Genomic DNA, 25571 nt, shown 5'->3' with positions numbered 1-25571 from the left:
TCAATGGGATCTATAACGATGTCACCAATCTCATTTCTTTCCTTTCATGAATAGATTTTTTTTGTGAATAGTCTTGATAAAATTTATTTTGAATTAGTATATGAAACATAAAAATATCCACATGAGTTGGATCACACGTGACATGAACATTCTATAATATCTAAAGAGTATGCATCCTCAAATGTTTATGATTTCTTTATAGTGAGACATTCTAAATTCTTTCTCCATGTCATTCGGAATGCATGGTGCATAATTATAAAGTAAAGTTCTTCCATTGAGCAACCTCATTCCACAAACAGATGTCACCTCTGTTTGTAACTTAGAAAACAGTGCATAGTCATTCACCATTCTTTTGTTGGCCATTTGTTTCTTCTCACTTTTGATTCCTCTAGATGTTTATAAATTTAAGTATCACTTCAATAAAAGTGATTTTATCTTATAGATTTTTTGATTTATGTCTAATGTGTTTTAACTCATCATAACTTATCCTTCCTTCTCCTTTAGACAAGATTGAGCACATCCAAGGTAGTATGACCACTTTCCTTCTCCTTTATGTTAATATGATATTTTCTGTATTTTATTTGATTGCTTGTTGATTTTGTTCTGGTATGCTGAGGATTGTCTCATATTTCATTTTGCCCCATGTATAGTTATTTAAGGATACGATCTGTTCACTTTGTGAAACCGTGGCACCATACTGATTTTGACACAGTATTTTCATTTTCCTCTTGATCCTTTATTGATTCTTGATAGTCTAGAAGTGTACTTTCTAGTCCCTAAGTATGTGGAAACTTCTCACAGATGTTTATTTGTATTATTGCTTTTTCCCTTTCAGTAACATGATGGAGGACCAGGAAACAGAATGAGTGGATCTAGGAATAATTTTTAAAGCCTGGCCCTAAATCCTGCTTCTATAGACAGTACTCACATCTTCTGAAAGACATCACTGCCATAACCTGAGAAAACAGGGTGATATGTGGTCAATAAAGATGGCAACTGCAACTGAGGAAGGAGGCAATGAAAAAGTTCTATGTGTAGTTCAATGTTGACTTAAAAAATTCTAAACTCTAAGCAGGTCCTGTCATCTCAGCTCATTGCTAAGGGTCATGTGTATGAAAGCTGTGCAACATACCCCCTTGTTCTAAAGATGATATTCGGTTCTCCGATGTGCTCTACAAAGTCCTTCATTTGATGATTTTCTCTTCATTTACTCTATTCTCTTCAAATTGTGCCTTTCCTCTACCGGAAATTGTTGTAATTCCATTAACACAGCACAACTGATCACATATTTCTTTGCTTAGATTGTTCCACATCTGACTTTGCTGGTATTTATCCTCATCCTTTAGCAAAGAGAACTTCCTTACTTTTAGTTCTGTGAGACTTCCCCATTGGCTGTTCTCATTGACAATCCTACCTTTTGACTACATCCTCACCAGCACTCAACTACCTACTTCTCCTTCTCCTTCTCCTTCTCCTTCTCCTTCTCCTTCTCCTTCTCCTTCTCCTTCTCCTTCTCCTTCTCCTTCTCCTTCTCCTTCTCCTTCTCCTCCTCCTCCTTCCTCCTCCTCCTTCCTCCTCCTCCTCCTCTCTCCTCCTCCTTCCTCCTCCTCCTTCTCCTCCTCCTCCTTCTCCTCCTCCTCCTTCCTCCTCCTCCTCCTCCTCCTTCTTCTCCTCCTCCTCCTTCCTTTCTCCTCTCCTTCCTTCTTTTTGATTTGTTGATGGTAACAACTTTGATTCTCAGAACACTTTGGATTTCCTTTCTGATGAATCCTGATGGATCCTGATTAAGAATGCTCATCTAAGCTATAATATTAGAAGTTTATATCAGCCCAGAAATGAGACACCCATACAACACAGTAGAATACAGCACACTCCAGGACAGGCAGATGATGGGGTCAACCTAGGTGTCTATCAAAATGAATAGATAAAGGAAGCTTGGCTTAGATACATAATTCAGCCATTAACAATCAATACCAGGAAAGTGGATGTAAATAAAGATCATCATGATAAGTGAAATAAGCCAGGCTGATATATGAAATCTATACTTAAGGGAAAAGCAATATTTGAGAAGAGAGCATGGAGGAGTGTTTGAAATGAAAATGCAGAATAGTGGGAGGGCAGAATGATATAGCAAAGAGTCACTGTAATATAAATAAATAGACTTCAAGCACTTGATATGCATGCAATGAGGCACCGTAAAATCTACCATGGTTCACAATGAAATCTTTTCTGAGAAACCATTGCTCCCTGATCATCAGTATCCACAAGTGATGCAGTCTATCAACTTATAGGTTATGTCATATAAAAGTACAATGCTATTATCATCTACGTCTAGAGAGTTCAGGGCAACTTACCATGGTGTGAAGCAAATAGTTCAAGTTTGTCTTGAACTGCTTGTCATCACTCTTAGTTTGCTTTCTACTGCTATGCTACAGACCATAGCCAAAAGCAACCTGGGGAGGAAAAGGTCTTTTTCAGCTTATACATCTTTCTGCAGAGAAGTCAGGGAAGTGCTCCAGGTGGGAACCTGGAGGAAGATACTGAAATAAAAACTAGGGTGGGGTGGAATGCTGCTTACTGGCTTGTTTACTGTGGCATGCTGAACTTGCTTTCTTATATGTCCCAGAACTACCAACCCAAGGATGGCAATGCCAATGTGAAGCCATCCCATATCAATCATCAATCAATCACATGCCCTACAGACTTCTCTATAGGTCAACCTCATGAGGATAATACCTCTTCCCATACATATCTAGGTGTGTGGTTCAAATTGGTTAAACTAACCAGCACACTATCCTCCTTACCTCTGATGTTAGTCTGAGAAGTTTCACCCAACATATCAATATTACAGTGTTTGAATTACATTCCATCATTACTTACGCTCCTATCACTAACTAAACAAAATAAAATAAAGGTCTAGAAACAAATAAAAGAATCTACAAACAGTTAACTTGTTAAGGGAATGAAATAGTTCCTGATATTTTAATTAGTGTGTCTTCTTCAGATAAAAGGTGATGTACTAAAATACAAAGTATAGATTATAACAAGACAGCATTTAATGAAACCAGTGAGGACCTCCCATTTGGCTTCTTCTTATTGGGTTAATCAGTGTCCCAGAAAGCAGCATGCATCTCAGGCATCATTGCTGTCACTCAGGCCCAGAGGTTTGTAACACTAATGAGCATGGATAACATGGATGTGTGACACACAAAGAAGCTGTTAATATAAACCCTAAATCTAGGAAGAAGAAATCAATGTGATTAGCAAAGATAAAATTAACTTGTCAATGTCTCTGCCATCTTAAATGCCCTCCTGCCCAAGTCTGAAAAAGCCCCAAGATTTTATACACCTTTAATTCTTTGTTACTATTACTAAGAAGTAATGGAGGTCTTAGGCAACCTTAGGAGTGAATGGTGTGTGTGTGGAGGGGGAGGGGTTCATGAAAATGCTACTGGTCTCCAAGAATCCCTAAACCATGTACTTGGAATAAATGACAATATTGCCCACCTACATTTGACTAGGGTCCCAGCACTACAAAGACACTGATGTATGGAAGTCAACTCAATGGAAAATCTCATTGAAAACAGATCTTCAATTCATTGTTTGGGGGATACAAGACTGATGGAGATTAAAATGATTATTTTAAATCAGTTTGTAGGTATGCTTTTCCTAAATTAAAAAAAAAAGATTTATAAACTAACAGCCATACTGAGAAAATCCTAGGCCCAGCCTTGCATACTCCAGCCATTCAAGTTTCCTTCCTCTTTTGGTCTGACCTTCCTCCTCTCTCATCCCTCCTTTCTCTCTTACTTCTCACTTTCCTTTCCTCTTTCTTCCCATTTTGTTCTCCCTTTCCCTTCCTCCCTCTATCCGTCCCCCTCTTCTATCCTTTCACCTCTCTCTTTCCCTCTGCCCCAGGCCCTCGAGCCTAATATCTTACCTGAAGTTTTCTGGGTTTCTCCAGCATCTCCAAAACAAAATATTTTCAAAATGAAGATAATGAGTATTGACCTCTAAACATCAAACTTCAGTTTTATGATTGTGTCAAAATGGCTGAGTTCCAGCATCTGGAAAATAAAAGCAGTTTGCTAGATCCTGAAGGCTTACAAACTATTTTTATTATGATATTTCTGGAAGTACATGCTGCATGCATATTCATGGCTTTGAAAATGCTTCCTATTTCTATAGATTCCCTCCTCATTTGCAGGTGTTATTATGGATTCATGAATACAGCTAATCACTCCTAATGTATCCCATACTCTAGCCACTGCATGGAAATTTTACTTAATTTTTTGTGATAAAATGGAGTCCTGAATGAAGCTCACAGCCTTATGTAATCTAGAATAGCCTGCAGAAATAGTGGGGGCTGTAAAGAAAGTTAGAGTGGTTTGACATTCATACTTAAGGAGGATTGGGGGGAACCTTCATGTCTATTCTCATGATCCCAATATACACAGTATCCTGCATGACACGTGAGCAGTGAAGTTTTCAGCTACACTCTCACATTTCCTCTTAATATTTTTTAAAAGATGCAGTCCTATGCTCATAGTCTGAAATTAATATTATTGGTGTTAATACATAGAACATGTTTAACTTTACTGGGCATAATAAGATTCTTACACCTTTTCTATGAATTTCAATCAAAGACATTGTGCAAAATTTCTACCCTTTTCATATATCAGGAGTTTGTTATTGAGTTTTTTTTCAAGGAGAAAAGAAATTTACTATTCTTGTCATTTGTTGGTTGTATGTATCTCAGCTAAGAGATAGATCATAGATCAAAGCTCCTCCCTGTTCGTGTCTCACAATAAGTCTCAAAATCTTCAGTACCCTAGAAATGTCCCAAAGTATAGAAATTGGTCTATCAATTGGAAAGGAAAATGAAAAGAATTTCTGTGATTTTTGTGACTTTCTCTAAATCTAAGATTTTGGCACACTGTCTTTGTATGGTGCAAGAGATCACCTGTAGTAGGGTCCTGACAAAGAATTCAAAGCCCTAGTCTCCAGGCTTATTAAACAGAGCTCTAGTCAAAGCTGTCAGCCAGCATCAGCAGTGGCTCCAACTATCCCTTACTCAGCTTGCCTGCTTTTGGTAACTGAACTTCCAACTCTGCCCCTTTTGCTAACAAATATCTTTATCACATCACAGTTATCCACATTTTCCCTCTCATTGCTCTTTTACTTCCAACATCCACTGCCCTCTTCTCTGTCTTGTGTGATTGAACATCTTTTTGGATCCTGGATCAGCCTGACAAGGAACCACTGTTGCCAGATCTCAACACCCCCTGACACACACACAGAGAACATGTGTGCATATGTAGAACATCTGAACCTTTATAAGATCATATATCTGCCTCGTATAGAACCCTGATTTCCTTATTCTCCTCTTGTTAGTATATTGTTATTGTTGTATTCATACAGATGAACAAACTGGAACACAAGTTTAATAACTGTCTGTGCCACACAGCTCACAAACCATGAGTCAACACTTGTCTCCAGAGAGAGCAATTGCTGTCACTTTACTCAGTGAATCTTGGTTGCATTGAATTCAGTTGTACTTGTCAGAGGATGAACAAACACTTCTAAGTGCAAGGGTTGTGTTGTGGAATATCTCATGGCTTCAGAAGCGTTTCTACATCTTGGTATATACCAAAGCTTTGGAGTAGATTTCTTTTTTATTTTCCCATTCAGATCTAGGAGGAACTAGTAAGAATGAGACCTTAGTTTGAAAAACCAAGGGTTGGAACTAATTACTATCAACAAATCATGCTATGAAGAGATTCTCATCATAGCAGACTTGCAGGCATGGATCCTCCTTCCAGAAGAAGAAAAACCAAAGGGAGTCCCTCCTTTACTGTTAACAATTCAGCTCTGAGACCTTGGGTAGACTACAACAGCTATGGTCTTGGCATATGGTGTTGCCATATTTACTTTAAAATTTGGGAAACTTCTAGGTACATCTTAATCTCTTAGTACCTCTGTGTTGAGAAGTGATCATTTCAGAGTTTGAGAATTAGATAGTCTGGTGAGGTATGTCACTGTGATGTCCAACTGACAGAACAGAAGAAGGAAAGTTCAAGTATGGCCATTGATAAAGAGAGAGTTACAGAGCAGATGTGAGTTTGGATGTGAAAAACTGGCTCCACACCACCCTTCTATAATTATAGGAGAGTAATGTGATTTTTAAGAAAGTTTCTTGAGTTATATTACCCTGACTTTCTAAAAATTTAAAGAGAGGGAAGGAAAAGTCTATCTTGTGTGTTTTCTTTGAAGCTTGAAAGGAAAGAGCTTTCTAAATATTATGGTCTGACATGTAGAGAGAACTTTTTTGCCTCATGTCATTGACAAAATAGCTGTCTGCTTATTTGCTCTGTTTTTTTTTATGTAGAGATGTGATGTATACACAGTCTATGTATTTGGAAAATGCAACTATACATAGTTGAACATTGTCTTGTATCACTCATCACCCAGCATAATTGTCATTGTTTGTACTGTGGGCAGAACATGATAGAAGTGAAGTATAAAATTTTAATCATCATTGAGGTTGATAAAGACTCACGTTTGTCTGCTTTATGAGGAACAAAGCAATCCCTATGTTAAACTAACTGTGCATGGTTGTAGACCAACAACACATCCAAGTGGGTGAAAACTCTCTCCTTCATAAAAAGTCATGGCCTGTGCCCAGAGTTGACCCTAGGACACAGCTCTCTGTACCCAGATCCCACAGGTAGAGAGCTGGATTCTCAGAAGTGCAGACAATCCTGAGACCATCTCTTCTGTTCACATTCCTGGACTAAGAGGAATCCCTTAAGAGCCCTCTGGACACAGGAACCAAGGACAGGTATGGGACAGGATGCTTCCGGTTTCTGCCTGCATCCAGAGCTGACCCTGTGACACAACTCTCTGTGGCCAGATCCAGCTGGGAGAAAGCCAGTCTCCAGAGATGCTGACACACAGGCTTACAGGACAGTCAAGCCACTGTCAGAGAGAGCAATACCAGCTAACACCAGAGATAAAAGATGGTGAGACACAAGGGAAGAACCTGAGAAACAGAAACCAAGGCCTCTTGGCATCATTAGAACCCAATTCCCCATGACAGCAGGCCATGGATACCCCAACACACCAAAAAAGCAAGATTTTGATCAAAAATCACAACTCACAAAGAAGTTAGAGTAATTTAAGAAGGACATAAATAACTCCCTTAAAGAAATACAGGACAACCCAGGTAAACAGGTAGAAGACCTTAAAGAGAAAATACAAAAATACCTTAAAGAATTATAGGAAAACACAACAAAAAAAGGTGAACAAATTGAGTAAAACCACCCAGGATCTAAAAATGGAAATAGAAAAAATAAAGAAATCACAAAAGGAGAGAAGCTTAGAGATAGAAAACCAAGGAAAGGGATCAGGAATCATACACAGAAGCATTACCAATAGAATGTAAAAGATAGAAAATAGAATCTTGGCCAGAAGATTCCATAGAAAACACTGACATGGGGGCTGGACAGATGGCTCAGTGCTTAAGAGCACTGACTGCTCTTCCAGAGGTACTGAGTTCAAATCCCAGCAACCACATGGTGGCTCACAACCATCTGTAATAACATCTTATGCCCTCTTATGGTGTGTCTGAAGACAGCTACAGTGTACTCACATACATAAAATAAATAAATCTTAAAAAAAAAGAAAACACTGACACAACAGTCAAAGAAAACGTAAAAGAAAAGGAAAAAAAAAAACTCCTAACATAAAACATCCAGAAAATCCAGGACACAATGACAATATCAAACCTAAGGATAATAGATATGGAAGAGAAAGAAGATTCCCAACTTAAAGGTTCAGTAAATATCTTCAACAAAATTATAGAAGAAAACTTCCCTATCTGAAAGAAAGAGATGCCCATAAACACACAGGAAGCCTACAGAACTCCAAATAGATTGGACCAGAAAAGAAATTCCTCCCATAGCATAATAGTCAAAACACTAAATGCACAAAACAAAGAAAGAATATTAAAAGCAGTAAGGGAAATAGGTCAAGTATCAGAATCACACAAGACTTCTCACCAGAGACTATAAAAGCCAGAAGATCCTAGACAGATGTCATACAGACACTAAGAAAACACAAATGCCAACCCAGGCTATTATATCCAGCAAAACTCTCAATTAACTAAGATAGAGAAAACAAGATATTCCATAACAAAACCAAATTTACACAATATCTTTCCACAAATCCAGCCCTATGAAGGATAATAGATGGGCAACTCTAACACAAGGAGGGAAACTAGACCCTGGGAAAAGGAAGAAAGTAATCAAATTTCAACTAAATCAAAAGAAGATAGCACACAAACATAATTTCACCTCTAACAGCAAAAATAACAGGAAACAACAGTCATTGGTTCCTAATACATTGGTTCTAAACACCAATGGACTCAATTCCCCAATAAAAAGATGTAAACTAGCAAACTGTATATGTAAAGAGGACTCAGCATGTAAGAAACACACCTCAGTGACAATGACAGGTGCTACTGCAGAGTAAAAGTTTGGAAAAGAATTTCCAAGAAAATGGTCCAAAGAAACAAGGCAAAGTAGGCTATTCTAATATCAAAGAAAAAACTTTCAACCAAAAGTTATCAAAAAAGATTAAAAAGGACATTTCATATTCATCAAAGTAAAAATCCACCAAGATGAATTCTCAATGCTGAATATCTATGCTTCAAATGCAAGGGCACCTATATTCATAAAAGAAACCTTACTAAAGCTTAAAGCAAACATTGTACCTCACACAATAGTAGTGGGAGACATCAACCCCAATTTCATCAATGGACATATCATGGAAAGAAAAACTAAACAGAGACACAGAGAAACTAACAAAAATTAAACCAAAATGATTTAACAGATATCTATAGAACATTTTATCCTAAAACAAACAAAAAATCTTCTTCTCAGCACCTCATGGTACCTTCTCAAAAACTGACCATATAATCTATCACAAAATAGGCCTCAACAGATACAAGAATATTAAAATAATCCCATGCATCCTATCAGATCACCATGGACTAAGGCTGGTCTTCAATAACAACAAAAACTACAGAAAGCTGACATACATGTGGAAGGTGAACAACACTCTACACCAATGATAACCTCATCAAGTAAGAAATAAAGAAAGAAATTAAAGAGTTTTTAGGATTTAATGAAAATGAAGGCATACCTAAACGTATGGGACACAATGAAAGCAGTGCTAAGAGCTCTGAGTACCTCCAAAAAGAAACCCGACAGAGCATACACTAACAGATTTATAGCACACCTGAAAGTTCTAGAACAAAAAGAAGCACATACACCCAAGAGGAGCACAAAGCAGGAAATAATCAAAATCAGGTCTAAAATCAACCAAGTAGAAACAAAAAGTACTATACCAAGAATCAACAAAACCAAGAACTGATTCTTTGAGAAAATCAACAAGATAGATAAACCCTTAGGCAGACTAACCAGAGGCAACAGAGAGAGTAACCAAATTAACAACATCAGAAATGAAAAGGGAGCTATAACAACAAAATCTGAGGAAATTTTTTAAAAAATCATCAGATCCTACTAAGCCTATATTCAACAAAATGGGAAAATCTGGGTGAAATGGCCAATTTTCTAGACAAATACCAGGTACTAGAGAAAAATCAGGACCATACAAACCATTTAAACAGTCCCATAACTCCTGAAGAAATAGAAGCAGTCATTAAAAGTCTCCCAACCAAAAAAAAAAAAAAATTCCAGGACCAGATGAGTTTAGTGCAGATGTCTATTAAACCTTTATATAATACCTAATGCCAATACTGTTCAAACTGTTCCACAAAATAGAAACAGAAGGAACACTACCCAATTCCTTCTATTAAGCCATAATTATGCTTATACCTAAACCACACAAGGACCAACAAAGAAAGAGAACTTCTGACCAAGTTCCTTTATGAATTTTGATGCAAAAATACTCAAAAATTCTTCCAAACCGAATCCAAGAACATAGCAAACCAATCATCCATCCTAATGAAGTACGCTTCTTTCTAGGGATGCAGGGATGGTTAAATATGCAGAAATCCATCAATGTAATCCAATGAATAAACAAACTCAAAGAAAAGAAACCTCATGATGTAGGAGTTCAAACAGGTGAAGGCAGGTACAAGATAGAACGAGGCTTGCCATTGGCTGAGAAGGAAGGATAGGCAGGAAAAAATTGTTTTAGAGGGGGGAGAAGACTGGAGCAAGGCAGAAGAGGCAGTAGAGAGAACATGGAGGCTAATATTAAGATTTCACTCTGCACATTTGCAGGTTGTTATGAATATTCTTAAGGTATGGATGTATACAGGGCTTTGTATGTCTAGGTGGGCAATTATATCTTATCAATTGGATCAGAGTTTATTGTGTTGTGTGTCCTTTCATGTGGTGATTTAAGTTCAAGAGAATATGTGGTGGCTGGAGACATGAGGCCACCATAGAATATAGATGTATATTTCTGGCATGGTGGCAACCTGCCTTGGAACTAGATGGGTAGAGAGATGTTGCCAGGCTCAGAGAGAAGCCATTGACAGTATGATATTGGATGAAGCAGAGCAGGTGAGATGCTTTACTGACTGAGATGAAGATATCTACCAGATATCTTGGGGCACTAACAAACCTAGTGAAGGTAAAAGACAGAATTTTTCTTATAATTTTACAGCAACAACATGATCATTTCATTAGATGCTGAGAAAGCATTTGAAAAAAATTCAACACCTCTTCATGTTAAAAGTCTTGGAAAGGTCAGGAATTCAAGGCCCATACCTAAACACAGGAAAGCAATGTATAGCAAACCAGTAGCCAACATCAAACTAAATGGAGAAAAACTTGAAGCAATCCCACTAAAATCAGGGACTAGACAAGACTGCCTACTCTCTCTCTACTTATTCAATATAGTACTTGAAGTCCCAGCCAAAGCAATCAGACAACAAAAGGAGGTCAAAGGGAAATAAATTGGAAAGGAAGAAGTAAAAATATCTCTACTGGCAGATGATATGATAATACATTTAAGTGATCCCAAAAATTACTCCCAAGAACTCCTAAACTTGACAAACAACTTCAGAAATGTGGCTGGATGTAACACTAACTCAAACAAATCAGTAGCCTTCCTCTACTCAAAGGATAAATGGGCTGAGAAAAACATTAGTGAAATGACACCCTTTACAACAGTCACAAATAATATAAAATATCTTGGTGTGACTCTTACCAAGCAAGTGAAAGATCTATATGACAAGAACTTCAAGTCTCTGAAGAAAGAAATTGAAGATTTCAGAAGATGGAAGGATCTCCCATGCTCATGGATTGGCAGGATTAATATTGTAAAAATGGCCATCTTGCCAAAAGCAATCTATAGAGTCAACGCAATTCCCATCAAAATTTCTAACCCAATTCTTCATAGAGTTAGAAAGAGCAATTTGCAAATTCATTTGAAATAACAAAAAACCCAGGATAGCAAAAACTATCCTCAACAATAAAAGAACTTCTGGGGAAATCACCATCCCTGACCTCAAGTTGTATTACAGAGCAATAGTGATACTGTATGGTATTAGTACAGAGACAGGTAGATAGACCAGTGGAATAGAATTGAAGACCCAGAAATTAAACCACACACCTATGGTTACTAGATCTTTGACAAAGGAGCTAAAACCATCCAGCAGAAAAAAGATAGTATTTTCAACAAATGGTGCTGGTTCAACTGGAGATCAGCATGTAGAAGAATGCAAGTCAGTCTATTCTTATTGTCCTGTACAAAGCTTAGTCCGAGTGGATCAAGGATTTCCATATAAAACCAGATACACTGATACACTGAAACTAATAGAAGAAAAATTGGGGAAGAACCTTGAACACATGGGTACAGGGGAAAATTCATGAACAGAACAACAATGGCTTATGCTCTAAGATCAACAATCAACAAATGGGACTTCATAAAATTGCAAAGATTCTGTAAGGAAAAGGAAACTGTGATTAGCACAAAACAGTTACCAACAGATTGGGAAAAGATCTTTACCAATCCTACAACAGATAGAGGACTTATATCCAAAATATACAAAGAACTCAAGAAGTTAGACCACAAGGAGACAAATAACCCTATTAAAAATGGGGTTCAGAGTTAAACAAATAATTCACAGCTGAGGAATGCCAAATGGCTGAGAAACACCTAAAGAAATGTTCAACATCTTTAGTCATAAGGGAAATGCAAATCAAAACAACCCTGAGATTTCACCTCACACCAGTGAGAATGGCTAAGATCAAAAACTCAGGTGACAGCAAATGCTGGTGAGGATGTCCACTGCTCCATTGTTGGTGGGATTGCAGACTGGAACAACCATTCTGGAAATCAGTCTGGAGGTTCCTCTGAAAATTGGACACAGTATTACCTGAGGATCTAGCTATACCACTGCTGGGCATATACCCAAAAGATGCTCCAACATGTAATAAGGACACATGCTCCACCATGTTCATAGCAGCCTTATTTATAATAGCCAGAAGCTGGAAAGAACCCAGATATCCCTCAACAGAGAAATGGATACAGAAAATATGGTACATGTACACAGTGGAATATTACTCAACTACTAAACACAATGACTTCATGAAATTCATAGGCAAATGGATAGAACTAGAAAATATCATCCTAAGTGAAGTAACTCAATCGCAAAATGCAACATATGGTATGTGCTCACAAGTGAATGGATATTAGTCCAAAACTCAGATTACACAAGATATAATCCACAGACTTCATTAAGCTCAAGAAACAGGAAGACCAAAATATGGGTGCTTCAGTCCTTCTTATAAGGGTGAACAAAAATATTCATAGGAGGAGATATTTGAGACAAAGTTTGGAGCAGACTTAAGGAATGGCCATTGAGAGACTTCCCACCTCCCTGGGATGCAGCATATACATACATCCTCCAATCCCAGTCACTACTGAAGATGCTAAGAGGTGCATGCTGATAGGAGCTTGATATAGCTGTCCTCTGAGAGGCTTTGCTCAGAGCATGAAAAATACAGAGGCAGATGCTCACAGCCAACCAGTGAACTGTCAATGGGGTCCCAATTGGAAGAGTTAGAGAAAGGATTGAAGGATTGAAGGAGCTGAAATGGTTTGTAACCTCATAAGAACAATACCAAGCCAACCAGAGATCCTAGGCACTAAACCACCATACAAAGAATACACATGGACAGACCCATGGCTCCAGCTGCATATGTAGCAGAGGATGGACTTTTTGGGCACCAGTGGGAGGAGAAGCCCCTGGTTCTGCCAAGGCTTGACACCCCAGTGTAGAGGAATGTCAGGGTGGCAGGTAGGCAGGAAGGGGTGGGTGGATGGAAACACTCTTGTAGAAAAAGGGGGAGGAAAGAGATAGGGAGTTTATGGATGGGAAACCAGAAAGGGCATAACATTTGAAATGTAAATAAATAAAAAAATCCAATAAAAAATAACTAAAAACAAAACAAAAACAAAAAAATAAAACCAGGAGTTCTGCCTAGTTTCCAGTCTTGGAACCGGCCTGGGGTGAATTTGTAGCTGTCTGTGTGGAGCTGAAAAAAAGCCATGACTTTAAAAACAAGAGTTTATCACCTCAAAGAAATTTATAATAAAATATGTGAAAGCTCCATGATTAGCATTTCCTATACAAGTTTTCCAAAGACTGTGAAAATGAAGTGGAATAGTGTTAATCTCCAAAATGTTCATAGTTAACTTTTATCTAAATCTTTTATACTTCTTACTAAATTTGTTGTGCCCTTCCACCAAACATCAACAAATGTCAAGTTGTTGAGAAAATCAACAAAAATAAGAAAGAAAGAAATGTATGAAATATAAGAACAAGATTGTGAGCCACGAAACGGAAACATTTCAAAATTCATACTATAATCTTCTTTATATAGTGGAAATACAGATCTATATATCAACTCATGAGCTGTTGACTTCTTTCATTAGGGCCTTATCTCAGCACCTAACTTTCTGGATTAGGTACAATAATGGATCCAATAGATGTAGACATCCTGTTGAAACCTGCATATAACTTAGCTTCTTAGCTATGGGAGTCTGCTTATGTGATTCATTGGAGGCTCTCCTGGCTCTCAACTGTAAGCTGTGTGGGCCTAGAGTAACTACAGAAGAGTCAGGAGAGCCAGTGAGGAGAGCTGTGACCAGAAAAGGAAAAAGCCTGAGTGACAATGGCTGGATGGTTCAAGAACAGACACAAGATCTGCAAATCACTGATCAATCTGATTATCTTTGCTGCCTCCAGAAAAGGTAACCTGAAGACTGGGAAGCAGTGAACATTGGGTCTTCTATTTCATATTACAGCATTTAGCAAGGAGGTGATTTAAACCATAATAGAATAAGGAAATCTAAAGGTAATTAAGAATAAATGTGTAGATATAAGAGAATGTCTATCAGAGAGTCTCTTGTAAACTAGAAATTTCTATACCATCCAGGGTCAGCAGCATGAAATGAGTTCCAACCTTCCCAAAAAGATCTTATCAGACCATAATGATTAGTAACTGTGATGTTAATATTTTCACAAAACAGTCCTGATGAACAAGCATCATATTTTTATGATGATGTTTTTATTATTTATGTGGGTGTGTGTCTATGCAAGTATATAGACAATATATATTCAATGCTGAGAAGGTAAAAGCAGGTGCATCAGAAGTTCAAGATCGATCTTGATTATATAGCAGTGTTGAACCCCATCTATAAATTAATTAGCTATAATCAAGCCATACTCCCTATATAAACTGCAAGGATATTTGAGGTATACAAAGTAGAAGACACAGACTAATTCACATGAAGCCTCTATGCCGTATACATACATTGTAATTATGTCTTTCTGAACCACGATAAGCTTCCTAAACTGCTAAGTTGTCTGTCAGTGTATTCATTGTCAAAGTGCACAGCAAACAGGTCCAGAAGACAGTACAGACCCAGCCCCAAAGTTAAAAGAACTAAATTTCAAGCAAAGGACTTAGAGTCACAAAATCCCCAAGACACTTTCTGAGTCTCCTATGTGTGACTTTGGATGATTTTACCTGTACCGAAGGGCTGTTAAGATTTCCAGGGCCACTTACTTCTCTAGGAGTATATGAATGGATGAGGGTTTCAATGATTTCAACCCACAGGCACATGCCATTTGGGCTTTGCTTGGAATTGAACTCAAGTCTTCCTGCACAGGAATTAGGCACTCTGTTAGAGCTACAGCCCAACACTTGTTACTGTTTTCCAACTTGCTGTAAAATCTCGGCTATTCTCAAAACAGAAAATTCTCCTGCCTCGAGTCCTGAATGAAGAGATTGTGTGTGTATACACACATCCACCAGGTTTTGGCTTTCAAATAATTCTTCACAGACATTTGTGGATTTCAAACGCTCTGTAAATATCTGGAGTGCATTTGGAAAGACCTTCACCATGCTTCAATGATTTTGGTGTTTTAATATCCTGTGCCCTGGAGAGGAGCATGATAAACACACGGATTGTGAACTATTTGCATGACATTTATCATGTTCCACTTATTTCAATATATGAGGGCACAAAATTGGTAGAAAAATATATCATATTTATGTAGACAAGAATGCAATTTAACATGTGAACGCAAGAAATACAAATTAAGATTTGAGTTCCAAGATTCCCTGAATACATTACATTGTCCTTTTTTAATTATTTATTAGAGATATTTCTTTACTTACATTTCAAATGTTATTCCCCTTCCCAGTTTCCTGTCCATAAGCCTCCATCCCCTCCCCTCTCCCATATGGGTATTCCCCCCATACATCCCCCTGTTACTGCCCCCCCATATTCCCCTGCACGGGGGTCCAACCTTGGCAGGACTAAGAGCTTCCCCTACCACTGGTGCCCCAACAAGGCTATTCTCTGCTACATATGCAGTTGGAGCCCTGGGTCAGTCCATGTATAGTCTTTAAGGCAAACACATTAACGCAGCCCATTCAAAGGGAAGAGGATGGGTCATTAAGGCCCTCCAGATCTGCACATTCATAGACAGTTGTCTGCTCTAATTCATTCAGCTTGGTGTTTCCCCTCCTTGTGTAAATACAGAGGGCTTACATTGTTCTCAACAATGAAATACATTTTGTTTTGGTTTCCTGATTGTACATTATACTCCGAAATTTTCTGTTTGGTCCTTTGGGTGATAATTGGCATTCATCCTCTCTGTGCTGTCTGTTTGTGTCCCTTTCTCTCTTGTACTACATTTGGTTATGCAAAGCACAATTGGCTTAGTAATCAATATTCATAGTTTTGGTTGATAAATATGGAGGACCATTAATTTGCACATAATATGTAGATCTGTTATTAAAAATAACAATTCTTTCTTTTTTTTTTTTTTTTTGTCTCAAGTACGAGCACAAATGTCTTTCCAACATTTCCTGGAATAAAATGTGGTAACTGTGGCTACAGTAACAGGAAAGGCAGGTGCCATCTAAATCTGGAAAAAGAACAGAATGAAATCTTTATCTTTAGCTGCTGTAGAATTTGCCAACAAGACCATTTTCTCCTTGCCCAGATGGCATACCTCCGCACTGGAAATCAGCAGACTTTAGTTACGAGATTAGAAGTATGTATTTTACTGTATTGAAGATGGCAATTATAGTATCCAGTAGAAACCATTAGTAAGAGTCTAATTGTCAAGTAAGATACATTATACATGATATATTTTAAAACTGAAATAATTATTTCTCAGAATTTAGTGTTTTTCTATATGTAAGGCTGAAGATACAAGGGACAATAGTAAGCATTCAAAAAACCACAATAATAACAGAAATGCAAGTTATAACTGAAAGTATTGACTTATTAGAGATTATCAAACTGTACACAATATTATCAGCAGGGGTTTCAGCAAAATCCAAATTACACAGAGAAACATAGTTGCATAATCAAAATTTAAAACTCCCTGTTTCACAGGCTTAAATCAGTTATATTCAATTTTTTTGTTATATAAAACTTAAGACATATAAATTTGAAATTTTGAATTGCATATGTGTGAGAGACTTAGTACAGTCCTCATTAAAATTTTTACACAATTTTTCACTGAAGTTGAACAGCAATTTTCACTTCCTATGGATACACAAGAAAACCAGTATAAGTAAAACAGTCCTGAATAGCAAACCAGGATAACTAAAACAGTCCTCCGGAACTGCTGGGGGTCTAACCACATTGTACTAATTTCAAGTTGTACTACAGAGCTATAAAGAAACAAACAGCATGGTATTGGCATACAATGATGCATATTGATCCAGGGAATGGAAATGATGAGGCAGACATAAATCCAAATACCTTTGAACACCTGATAAAAAGCCAGAATTACATACTGGGGAAAAAAAAGACAGCAGCATCAAAAATGGTGCTTTTCAAACTGGGCGGCTATTTGGACAAAATAGAAAAAGGAAAATAGATCTATACTTACTGCCCTGCACAAATCTCTTGGTCTATTCTATGCCATGTCAAGTTTGATGTAAACATAAAGAAGAAATATTCATGAGGCTTGGGGGGGTGTCTCAGTGCTGATTCTATGAATCATGAAGACCTGAGCCCATAACTCCAGTGCCTGTGTAAAACCTGTGCATGGTGGCAAGCATCTGTAAGACCAGCAGTGGCATATACATATATGCATAAAACACAGGATCATACTTCCAGTATGTACAATGTAATGTTAACTATGGTATGTGATTGCTGTGTCTCCAAGATGTGTTATTATATTAATTACTATGTGGTAAAGAAGAGGTAAGTTCCTTGGTTCCTCCTAACACTTCCCAACTAGCCTACTGCCAATCAATCTTTAAAAGAGGTGCTGCAGGGGGCAGGTGAGCAAGGCCAGGGTAATTGCTTGTAAAAGATGCTGCGCCCTCCACATAGCCATTTGGATGAAATGGTTTCACAGCGAAATAAAGGAGAAAGTTTATGTCAGAATATAGAGAAAATCCAGTTGTAGGTTTAAAAGGTGTTTGACAAAACAGGAGTGCCTCTTTGATACTTGATTTAGTCCGATGGCTAGAGTTACACTTTTTAAAAAACCATTTTGCCCTACTGTTATTTAATAACCAAATATTGTAAGCGATAGGGGAGAACTATTCAGATACAAATTGGTTTGCTTCATATTTCCCACAGTTTGCCCGGATTTAGATTATACTCGGCACTCCAAATTTTATCATTTTCTTGTTTAACGACGTGTATGTCTGGGGTGATGTTCATACTCTCTCCATTTACAGCATGTGCTTCGGGAGTGGTACAGCCATTAACAATCCATCTCGGGAGACAGAAAAAACAGGGTAAGAAGAACTCAGATGCCGAATCTGCCAGGGTTCACCTTCCAATCTACTAACACAGGAAACGTACCGAACTTTGACCTGCGGCTCTGTATATCTGGCTGGCATATTTGGAATAGCTTGTGAGTGTAATTGCAAACTATAAGGTCATACTTTTAAAAAATCCATCTCGATCATAAAACTACTTTTTAAACTTCCTTTGAGAAGTAAAGTTTATTCAAAAGCTTGGCAGGATCCTCCTGGCGTTTTAAATTAACAGATGCGAGGGCACCTTACAAAGTATTTCCTGCCCAAATAGGCTACACGATGTTATGTGTTGTATAAATACTTTATAAAACGCGAACGCTTGGGAATGGTAGCTTTTTAAATGAAGGCCGTGCGATAATTTCCAAGGAAATTTTTATTTTACTTTTATATAAAATGTTGCATTTGTTAGGCAAAATTAACTGAATTCGCAGTGACTTAGACTGTGAAATGTTTCAGAGTCTGATTATAATAATTAGGTGACAGTTAATTAAAACACCTCTCAGGAAGTTTCACTGCTTCACAGTGACTGGCTCCTTTGTACTGCATATCGTCCCAGCTATGACCTCGGGCACAGGAGCAGCAGCTCTGGGTTCTGAATTTTAATATAGACCGCATAGCTTCCCATTCCCACCTGTTAACTGATGAAGTCACAGTAGCTAACATGTTTCTACATACAATACTAGGCTCCAGTCCCGAGTTTTCTTTTCCAAAATTGTATGAACTCAAGCTTTGAAGTCCCCTCAAATGCACTAAACGTTACAACGAAAGTGTATTTCTGTTATGAGTTTCTTTGTGGACTGGCATATCTACAGTTACTGTTGCATTTCTTTTCCTTGGTGCAATCATTCTGTATCAAAAGTAAAGTCTGGAAAGTGTTTGGTTCATTGTTTTTCTAGAGACATGGGTCTTTCTTCTTTTGTGACCTCTGAATTTCTATATATGTATATATACATATATATATATGTATATATACATATATATGTGTGTGTGTGTGTCTGTGTGTCTGTGTGTCTGTGTGTCTGTGTGTGTATACACATACATATATACATGCACAAACTTCTGACAAAGTAGTTTACACTGATTGTATCTATCATTGTGGATAATTAGTGAAAAAATCTTTTTAGATGTGGGACAAAGTCCCTCACATCTTCCTCCTATCGAGTACAAACAAATGTCATCAAATCTATTTATGGCACATATACCCCCCAAGTATGAGTTTTTTTAAGAAAACCAGGGAAGGTTCTTTGTACAAAATATCACTCTGTGTCAAATATCTAATTACAGAGATAGGAGATCACCAAATGATATAAGGCATATGGGGAGAGAAAGAAGAAAGGCAGAAACAGCAGTTTCCCAATGCAAGAGTATAATAGAATCCATCTGTTTGCAAAGACTTCTTTGACATAATGTGAAGAGAAAGGGAAAAGGAGAAGGAGAAGAATGTGCTGGTCATCACCCAGGGCAAAATAATGACAAGAGAAGCCATATGGGATTATGCTTGAGGTCACATTCACATGTTTTCTCTGGTGACCTCAACAAGACTGGTCGAAACAGAATACTACTGGGCATGCTGGAGCAGCTGAGAGAAACGGCAGCACAGTGGAGTCACTTGTAACTGTAGATGAAATCAAGAAGCCAGTGCACTTCACAGACAGTGGTGTGGTTAGGTTCAGGACAGACTACCACCATGTTGTTGGTTTCACTTTATGTTTTATATTTGAGTCTATTTATTTAATCTTCCCTCTGCATTTGCCTTTGGTTAAAGGTTTTCAGCCTAAGTTAAAAAAAATCTCAGTGATTACTTCTAATGTACATCACCGAAAAATACTGATAAGAAGGAACAAATATTATTTATTAACTTCCAGCAGTCAAACAAATAATTAAAATTTCAATACTTTTACTCTATAGTATGGATTTATGCATAGCTAAGTATAGATTGGTATACTCGGTTCATAAAATTTGAGTGCGAAACAAGAGTATACTTTTTCAATTGCGTTAACTGAAATCATAAGTGAAGAAAGAAGTTTGCAAAATCCTCCCAGCAACTGACACTGCTTTATGGATAGAACCTCAAGAAGAGACTGAGAAGATTTCAAACATAACTTAAAATAGTGGCATATATTATAGTTATTCCTCTTAACCTAATTTCTCACAGATACATGTCATCATCTTTCCATATCAAATACCTTGTCATTTTTATTTTATTAATATTATTAAACTCATCAAGTACATGTTCCCTACATACTTTTTGATATGGAGCCTTCCACTGAAGTTTGGTAGAATTACTAGCACCCATATTCTTTAAAATAACTGACTCTTCATCTCCCAGAAGCTGTCAGTGACCAATAGTTCTTCTGCTGGAGGTGTAACTTTATACCCCAGTCCCCTTTTCATGCTAGTATTTGTCTGTTTTGAGCTCACGCAGGTCTTGTCCATGGTGTCACTACCACTGTGGATTAATATGTAATCCTGCTGTGTCTAGAAAGTTCTGTTTCATTGTGGTCATCTACAGCTTTTTGCTCTTATAATAAACTTTTAACCTCCTCTTCTTCATTGATGTTTGAGATTTGAAATGATGGTTTATACAAACTCATAATGGGCCAAAGGATATTCTTATTCAACTAATTTTAAATCAGTGACTGAAGACTTATTCAAAATAATGCCATTAACCATGTTACATTCTAAATAGATAAATACAAAGGAAAATGCATGTGGGATAGCAACACCAAAAAACTCTGGATTTGATAAACATTATTTGTTCATATATAATGTACTCAAAAGATTTAAGAAGAATTTTTATTCAAGAAAACCATATTTCTGTGGAAAATACTACAGCAAATGATCAATTTATTTTAAAGATCCAAAACGAAAATTTCCCTATTACTTGGTTCCATTGGCAATTTCCTTATTGGCAATCTCATCCATTTGATTAACTGTAAATACTTAACCTTCTCTTGAAGACACTGCTTAAAGACAGGATGCAAAGACAGCAGTGTAGGGAGTTAATGGCTGTCACGGTGTATCTGCAGAATAATTACAACATGCTAAGTGCTCTAAAGATGGAGCATCAGTTGATGCTGGCATAAGCCCAGACTGAAGCTGAATGGTGCCTAACATTCTGGGCTGGGTGCTATGTTTAAGACAAGAGAGCACTCATGGGGGGTGGGTGGATGGGGAATGCTGCTGCAATAGAGATTGCACAGGACAAGTTTCTATGCTAGAGTTTCAGGAACCATGACTGTAACTGAACACAGAAGAGTCCAGGCACATTCTTTGAAAGAAAAGCAAGACACAATTTAAAAATGTATGATGTAATAAATATGGAGAGTAGTCAGATGCGATAGAAGAGATGAATGATACCAGCGGAGAGGAGAAAGCATTTCTAGAAGACGGGCTATTAGTTTTCACTGGTCTAGACACCCAGAAGGCAAGGAATGTTTCTTATTTTCTTACCAATAAACCTTACAAAAATAAAATTGTTACGAAGTACTGGTTTGCGTTTTGTACTTTAGTACGCGACACCTAACTCATATTGTTGTTTGAATTATCAACATAATGATAATGGTCTTAATTAGCCCTGATTTATAATGGTTGGAGCAGCTAATGGATAGATGGAGTTCGAAGGAGAATAGAAAGAAACAATGGAGAAGCTGCACTAAGAGCAAGGCCACTGAGAAGAGTAAGACAGGAAGAGGCAATGGGTAGAAAGGCCTTGATTCTGAAGGCTGAGTCCAAACACAGTGAGGAGACTAAGTGTAGAGCACTGGGGATGATGGAGAGGTGTTCTAAGGAAGTATCACCAATTCTAACCAAGTATATTTTGGAGCCCATGTAAACAACTTGAGAGGGAAGACCGTTGGTAGGTAAAAGCAGGAAGTGAATATTCATTGGGTGAGAATAGACATCTAGGAAAATTTAATTGGAAATTAAAAAGTTCTGACAGTCTAATTTTCTTGCATGTTGTAGATGATACTGTCAGTCAAGGTAGGGTAAGATATGGAAACACAGAAATCATTTGAAATTCATTTTGGGAAGGAAAACCAGGAATTTAATCAGAAGCGATCTCTACACAGATACATGATGCAGAAAAGCAGGAAGCATAAAAATCCAAGATGGGATCAACTCTTCGAAATTTTCTAGTGCACTAATGTTGATGAGTGACAAAGAATGATATCTAGATGAAATCCCAGATAAAGAATTCAAAATAATGATCACAAGAAAGCTAAACAAAATTGAAGTAGGCACAAACTCCTGAATGAACTCAAAAGAAATAGATACAAACATCTAAGTGAAAAAAGGAAGCTGATATAGGGTATAGGAAAGGAATTTTAAAAATAATAATAATGTAAAATTTTTTTAAAATTGAATGTTCATTCTCATTTTGTCAAATAAAAAAAAACACCTTCACTGAAAAACATCACCCATTATACTAATCAAGCAGAATTTATAAAGCCAAGGTCTGTTGATAGGCTAAATGAATTATTATTTTAGAGAAATCTTATCTAATTTTTAAAAATAAACCTTGCTCTAAAATTCTTGCAAATAAAAATAGCACACATTGAAATTCACTAGACCCAAAATTTATGCTTCTCCATGAACTTATATACAGTTACAATGCCTGGTATGACACTGTATACTGTACACTTTCACTATCAAGTACATATTTTTATGTTTGATACACATTTTTATTTATATATTTGATATATTTGAAATACATAACATATTACATATCTTTTATATTTTAAAATTATATTTATATATTATGTTACATATATTTATCCACCACCAAAAATGATAAATGTATCACAGAGATAAACAGTTACCTTTTTTGTACATTAGCTGCATTTTGTTCTCTCCATAGCATTTAGCCATTCTTGATTGCTTATCTACATGTTATATCAAGTCCACATGTTTAACTGTTTGCAGATGTACATGTATCAGTGGTTAGGTGTTTCCTATAATGAAGGTCATTTTCCTTTCTTTCTGAGTTTGTATAACTTCTCTTAATTTTACGCATCCTAAATCCATCAATATTCTGCAAATTTTGTATTCATGAATATCAATGTTCATATACATTATCATTATCTATTCATTATTAATATATAATGTGCATTATTATATGCATATTTTCATTATTCATTTATCTGCTGATGAATACTACATTGATTCTAATTCTCTGATACAATGAATTCAGCAGGCCTATACATTGGGATACAAATATCTCTGTGGTAGTGTGGGGAGTTCTCTAAGTGTATGCTCAGCAGTGGAACAGCTTGGCCATTGATACTTGTATCTTGCTAATTTTAAAGAAATATCCAAATTGATTTTAATAAGCATAAATATAAAATACTACTACTACTACTACCAAAATGTGCAAGATCTATGAGGATTTATTTAGGATGTAAGTTTATGAATATGGGCAGAGAGGTCAACCAGTACTTGATGTACATACAGTAAGGGGAGCTTTCAAAATCCTAATCTGGGTTCTGCATTGTGTGTCAAGCTATGCTCTGTTATTAAACTGGAGGTCATACACACTTTCTTTAGAATTATTTCACTACCTGCCTATAAACAATCATAGCTACTAATGGGCCACAATATCACAATCATCTTTACAGAAATTGATATAACAATCTAACAATTAGATACATTCATTGAAGTGACAAATTAATTTCTTCCATGGTAAACTCAGTACCACAGTAGAAGAAATCACGCACAGTGCACATACTATTCTTAGTAAACTCTCACTCTGTTTTAGAATTAGTTATTTTATGTATATAAGTACACTGCAGCTGTCTTCAGACACCAGAGGAGGACATGGGATCCCATTACAGATGGTTGTGAGCCACTGTGTGTTTGATGGGAAAACTCAGGACCTTTGGAAGAGCAGTCAGTGCTCTTAACCACTGAGCTATCTCTCCAGCCCCAACTCTCACTCTTTCAGTGTCCACAATTATTTAAAACTATGACAAGTGAGGTCTCCTTTACTTACCATCCTGTTTTGTGTATTTAATAGTTTGTGACGCTCTCCACATTTTCCCCAGCCATGTTAAATTCAGGAATCTTGCTTTCTGTCAGAATCTCATGAGCCATATGTAAGCTATTCTCTACTGATGATCTAATGAGACTTCAGTGATGAAATTAGTTAAGAGGCCATAGGTAACAACAATGGAGTCAGGAGTAATAGTTGAAATTGATTTTGTTTTGCTAAACAGATATATTTCCAAACTGTTTCTTAAATATTTAATTTTTTTATTTTTTTATCTTTATTAACTTGAGTATTTCTTATTTACATTTCAATTGTTATTCCCCTTCCCGGTTTCCGGGCCAACATCCTCCTAACCCCTTCCCCTCCCCTTCTACATGGGTTTCCCATCCCCATCCTCCCTCCATTACCACCCTCTCCCCAACAATCACATTCACTGGGGGTTCAGTCTTGGCAGGATCAAGGGCTTCCCCTTCCACTGGTGCTCTTACTAGGCTATTCATTGCTACATATGAGGTAGGAGCCCAGGGTCAGTCCATGTATAGTCTTTGGGTAGTGGCTTAGTCCCTGGAAGCTCTGGTTGGTTGGCATTGTTGTTCTATGGGGTCTCAAGCCCCTTCAAGCTCTTCCAGTCTTTTCTCTGATTCCTTCAACAGGGATTCAGTTCTCAGTTCAGTGGATTGCTGCTGGCATTCGCCTATGTATTTGCTGTATTCTGGGTGTGTCTCTCAGGAGAGATCTACATCCAGTTCCTGTCGGCCTGCACTTCTTTGCTTCATCCATCTTATCTAGTTTGGTGGCTGTATATGCATGGGCCACATGTGGGGCAGGCTCTGAATGGGTGTCCTAAACTTTGCCTCCCTATTCCCTGCCAAGGGTATTCTTGTTCCCCTTTTAAAGAAGGAGAGAAGCATCTTTAGTCATAAGGGAAATGCAAATCAAAACAACCCTGAGATTTCACCTCACACCAGTGAGAATGGCTAAGATCAAAAACTCAGGTGACAGCAAATGCTGGCAAGGATGTGGAGAAAGAGGAACACTCCTCCATTGTTGGTGGGATTGCAGACTGGTACAACCATTCTGGAAATCAGTCTGGAGGTTCCTCAGAAAGTTGGACATTGAACTACCTGAGGACCCAGCTATACCTCTCTTGGGCATATACCCAAAAGATGCCCCAACATATAACAAAGACACGTGCTCCTCTATGTTCATAGCAGCCTAATTTATAATAGCCAGAA

At 37.3% G+C, this 25571-nt stretch overlaps 1 long non-coding RNA gene across 5 annotated transcripts in view; it reads right to left on the bottom strand.

Annotated features, from left to right (window-relative positions):
• Nucleotides 1–2401: 2401 nt before the first annotated feature.
• Nucleotides 2402–25571, bottom strand: part of LOC116896134 — a 68174-nt gene continuing 45004 nt past the window's right edge. For all 5 annotated transcript variants that reach the window (XR_004387312.1, XR_004387314.1, XR_004387313.1 and 2 more), the window contains 3 exons: nucleotides 21296–21370; nucleotides 3941–4067; nucleotides 2402–2453 (listed from right to left, as the gene is read on the bottom strand). This is a non-coding gene — a long non-coding RNA (uncharacterized LOC116896134). The remainder of the gene's footprint in view (nucleotides 2454–3940; nucleotides 4068–21295; nucleotides 21371–25571) is intronic.

This window comes from Rattus rattus, chromosome 3 (assembly GCF_011064425.1).
Source record: "Rattus rattus isolate New Zealand chromosome 3, Rrattus_CSIRO_v1, whole genome shotgun sequence".
Classification (NCBI taxonomy): Eukaryota; Metazoa; Chordata; class Mammalia; order Rodentia; family Muridae; genus Rattus; species Rattus rattus.
This window is presented reverse-complemented; position numbering and strand designations above follow the sequence as displayed.